The sequence below is a fragment of the Curcuma longa genome, chromosome 4 (genome assembly GCF_044706935.1).
Source record: "Curcuma longa cultivar G26 ecotype Majalengka, Jawa Barat chromosome 4, ITB_CL_G26_1.1, whole genome shotgun sequence".
Taxonomy (NCBI): domain Eukaryota; kingdom Viridiplantae; phylum Streptophyta; class Magnoliopsida; order Zingiberales; family Zingiberaceae; genus Curcuma; species Curcuma longa.
Window position 1 is genome coordinate 22461668 of NC_133864.1, and position 5366 is coordinate 22467033.

The window sequence follows — 5366 nt, forward strand, 5'->3', positions numbered from 1 at the left end:
CCAAATGAAATCCAATCCAATAAATACCTAACCTTTAACCACAATTATTAAACCTAATAATTAATCCCCTTAAACCTTGTTATCCAATTAGGGGTTATTTATGATTAACCCTAAAATTTTTGGTATTTTACACTTTTCTTTTGCTTTTACAGATCACAAATTTCCTCATTATAATCTATTTTCAATTGTTGTACATTTTCCTATGAAACCTTACGAAACTATCTATTAGAGCATCCGCAATGCATCATCATTATAATACCCTAATATTAATAATAAAAAAATAAAATAAAAATCATGTGGGGTGGGCCAGCCAGGGGCTGGCCCACCCCACTGCCACATGAACGGTTTTAAGACATTGAACGTGTTCATGTGGAGGGGTGTTATAACACCCCTCCACATTGCTCATTAACATCCAAAGGATGTTATAACACCCCATTAATAGAGCATTGGGGATGCTCTTAAAATGCATTAGTGTCTTGATTTTGTTAATGGGAAAAGAAGCTGAAAAATTACGCATCCTTAATAAACAAATTGTTAGAATTGGTATTTAAAAAAAACAAAACACTTCTCGCGAACTCCGCTCCGCTTTCCTCGATGGAAAAATCACGGGTGCGATTTAAAGGGCTCGACTAAAAACCCTAGCCAAAAAAATCCCTCCCACGCCGCACATCGCTCCTTCTCCTCTACCACCGTCACGATCGCTGCCTCCTCCCACAACCCCTACCTTCTGCCCTAATCGCGACGTCGTTGCCTTCCGTTCGCGACCACCCTTTTTGCTCTGTGCCATGATCGCCGTTGCCGACATCGCCTTCTGCCCGTGAGCACCGCCTGCCACGACGCCTTTGCTATGCAGCGACGCCCTGTGTCACAACGCCGCTGCCGACGTTGGGACGTCGCCACTTTCCGTCCGCGACACCATCCCCTGTTTCCTCATAAAAGCACAGAACGCCGCCTATCTTCACTGCAACGCTGCTAGGTTTCTTTCCTTCCCGCATCTTTTGTTGGTTGGGTTGATGGTTTAGGGTTTTATTTTGCCTTAATCTCTGTCACCCTCTATGCTCTTTATTCTGTTTGTTCTGGAATGGTTGTTGGGGTTTCATTGATCCTCTCTCAGAATCTTATTCTTGTTAGTCCCTTTTATTAGTGGATGGTGGAACACAATCTATCTCCTCCTTAATGCAATTCTTCACCGTGTTTTAGGTTTTGGAATATCTTTAGTTTTAGAAGAAGTTGAAGTAATATATGCATTAGGTTAGTCTAAAGTGTAGATAACCTATAGCTTTACCAAATGTCTAGATATGATTTATATTTTATCTTTGTTATGCAAGCTAAGCATGATTGATCTATGATCCAATTCGAAGGGTAAGAGTAAGTAGTCTCATACGTCTCGATGCATTAGTTGTTATGATTGAGGCCCATATGTGTGTTAGTCTATGTATTGTTGCAAATATCCGATCACTGGATAGAGAATTGAGTCGTTTTCTTGGTATATTATGTGTAGATACTGGTTCGAGTGGAGCACGCTGATCGGCTGACACTCAGAGCTTGGTAGATACAAAAGTGGGTACTTTCTTTCCTTGGATTCTTAGAATCTTCCTTGTGCATGAATAAATAAATAAATTAAATGGTTATATATTTATATATGTTATAATTATTTTTTTAACAAGGGGAGAAAAATGATTTTTAAACTATTGAAACGGGGTTAAAAGAATTAAATTATTAAAGGGTAAATAATTGACTTATTTCCTATTCACACATGGGATTCGTCTGGGGGTAACTAAAATGGGAAAGGGTGTTTTCAAAATTTTAATAGATATTCTGACTTACTCTATCTGTTGATACTTGTCATTACATTGCTTGATCTATTATATTCATTACTGTTGATATGTCTTTCTGTTGATACTTAGCTTTTACCTATTGATGCTTAGCCTTTACATATATACTCTATGATGATACCTTAAGAAATAACAAGATTTAATTTGATTTGACTTGGTCGTTTAGACCAAATCAGGAAGATACAAACTGAGAATGTAACACTGATGATAATTGATGAAAAAGATATAACGTGAAATGGGATAAAAGAAAATGATAAATATTAAAAGGTGTTAATTAAGAGTCTAACTTTATACTAGAGTTTTACCAGAGTACTAGACCGTACACTTGAGGAGTGGTGGTGTGATGTAGCCCTCGTATTTATCTTGTCTTCCACCGGTGTGGCCTGTTAGCCCGTACGTTAGATAACGTATGCGACAGTATATTCTGAGGAGGCTGTTAGCCTACATATATACGAGTTATTACTACACTCTGATGATATCGGCTCCTGTTATGTACTTTTTAATTAATTATATAAATGTTGATGCTGTTTATAACATTTGACCATACTGAGATTATAATGATGATGATATAACTTGCTTAAATAACAAGGATTGATAATACTGGTGATGATAGATAATAGTAATATTACCTAATTTTCAGATAATAATAAATGAAGAGAATGATAAATACACACACACACACACACACACACACACACACACACATATATATATATATATATATATATATATATATATATATACCATTCTAATTTCTTAGTTTCTTAATTATGAATACATTCATGCACATCTTTTTTGATTACCCACTTAGCCTTTGGCTAACTGTCTGCTCTTTTCTTTGGCTTCCAAATTTGCAGGCACAGACTTGATCCTACCTTGGTTCATTTTTCTTAGAGTTGCTCAGAGACTTGATGTGCTAATTTTGTTTTGATTGGGTCTACTTTAGTTTTTGGTATTTTATGTTCAGTTTACATTTACAAATGGTGGCCCATGAGACAAAATAAATAGATGTATGAACTTTTGTTTTGGTTATGCTATCTAATAAATTATGGACGGTTCTTTTATGTTATGTCTTTGTTCGTGTACTGGTTCCTTTACTATATCGTCACCGAGTGAGGTACCTCCCAATGGGCAGGAATGACACCTCCGAGTCGTGACAATTTTATTAGTATCAGAGCTTAGGTTGCGAAGTCCTTTTTAGTTCTTTTGTTGTTGTCGTTGGTATTTTGATTTATCTGATACCAGTTGTATTGGTATCAGAGCCAAGTTCACGATTTCTGTCCGTGGGTTCCAACTATATTTTTGGAATTTCATTTTTTCGCTTGAGTCAAGTTGTATCTCTGAGCTATAGGATTATAGGTCCTTTATTTAATTAAATACTTTAATTACGATTGATTACTATAAAAATTTTATTTGATTTTAAAGGCAATGCCTCACGGCGGACTTACCCGTGATCGAGGTTGGGACAGTAGCCATGCTCGTAGCGGCACTCGTGGTTCAGAGGATGGTAGTAGTCGAGGTTGAGGTCGTACACGTCGGCGTGCCTCTACTACTCAGAGGGTCAATCATGGTTCATATGAAGCACCACCCTCCCCATCGGAGATGATACCAGAGACTCAGATTGATCCCAATGTTGGAGTTGGTGGTCTTTCTGAGGGGCAACCCAATCTTGTGTAAGTTCATCCGACCAACTTAGTTACCCCTACCCCGTCTATTATTATGGAGAAGGCTCGCATTCCTTTGCTTGTGAGTTCCGCAAGAGATCATTTTACCCTATTCCATGGAGCCACCAACCCTTGGGTGGCGCGTACATGGTTAAGGGATATTGAGCGTACATTCGGGTATATGTCTTGTTCCGACTCAGAGAAGGTAGAGTTAGCTGCATATCATTTTAAAGGACAAGCAGCCACATGGTGGGAGATGCAGCAGACTGTTTTCGGAGATCAAGTTATCTCTTGGCAGTTATTCAAGGAGGCATTCGAGAGACAATACTTTCCTACAGCATTTTGTATTGCTCGACGTCAGGAATTCATGAATCTTAAGCAAGGTAATCGAAGCGTTATCGACTACAATGCGGAGTTTAATCGACTTGCGGAATTTTACCCACGCATGGTAGCTCAAGACTATGATCATATGCTGCACTTTACACAAGGACTTGCAACATATATTTGGGCCAAGATGGCTGGACTTCTTGTTACTACTTATCGGGAAGCACTGGACCGAGCTATAATGATTGAGGTAACTCAGCTACAAATCTCTGAAGAAAAAGAAGCTAGTCGACATATTCGCAGACATCACATTCTAGACAGTAGAGTCATCGTCGATTTCGTGACCAGGATGCAACCAGAGAGTCTTCACGGCCATAGAAGGTGTCCAAGGTAGCACAGGGATCTAATCGCCCACTCCCATCTCAGCGCGGCCAAACCCCCATAAAGTGTTTTCAATGTGGTGCATTCAATCATACTGCATCAGAATGTTCACTGGATTACAACATATGCTTCTATTGTAAATTACCAGGACATCTACAGAAAGATTGCAACTTGAGGGCACAACATCAAGTAGGAGGATCACAGTCTCAGCACACTCGACCTGCACCACGACCTCCACAATCTCGGCATCAGAGAGGTCCACAGAGATTTCCGTAGCACCAGCAACAAAATCCCCCACCCACGCAGTTTATTCCATAGCCACAACTCTACCAGTTATAGTCCCAAGTGAGGTGGGAGTACCAGACTGTACCTTCACTCCAGCAGAACTTGCCAGCTCCGTCTCAGCCATACTTGCTAGATCCACCCCAGCAGTACCTGTCTCCTCCACCTAAGTAGTATTTACTACCTCCACCCCAGTAGTATCCATTACTGCCTTATCAGCCCTCGACCCAAACATACCAGCCTTCACAAGATCAAAGTCAACCTTCTTCTTCTGTCCAGAGGGGTCAGCAGTTGGGTTCGAAGGCAGGACGAGTATATGCCTTGACGCGTGAGGAGGCACGGCGAGCTGGAGGATCGGTTATCCGAGGTATTATTTCCGTTTGTAATTTTTCTAAGGATATATTGATAGATACCGGTAGCTCGCATTCTTTTATTTCTCCAGAATTCAAATGCAAGATTGGGAGGGTTCCAACCATTCGATCTTATGGGTTATCGGTGTTGACACCATCTGGTGGGGTATTAATGCCAAATGAGGAGGCCAAGAGTTGTCCTTTGAATTTTGATGATCGAATCCTTATAGTGGATCTACAAGTGTTGGAAATGACCGAATTTGACATCATTCTGTGTATGGATTGGCTATCAGAATACCACGCCATGGTTGATTGTCGAGGTAAAGTAGTAACCTTTCGGTCCTTAGATGAGCCATTACGGGAATTTACAGGGATTATCGATCAAGGGGTATCTATCATCTCAGCTCTCCAGGCTCAACAATTGTTGGCTCGGGGATGCGAGGGATATCTTTTATCTTTAGTGAGTGCCGATACAGATAATTCTGTACAACTTTCTGATGTTCCTATCATTCGTGAATATCCTGATGTAT

General features: G+C 40.1%; 1 pseudogene; it reads left to right on the plus strand.

Annotated features, from left to right (window-relative positions):
- The first annotated feature begins 3263 nt into the window (after positions 1 to 3263).
- On the plus strand, positions 3264 to 4684 carry LOC141827287 (uncharacterized; annotated as a pseudogene).
- Positions 4685 to 5366: the final 682 nt, after the last annotated feature.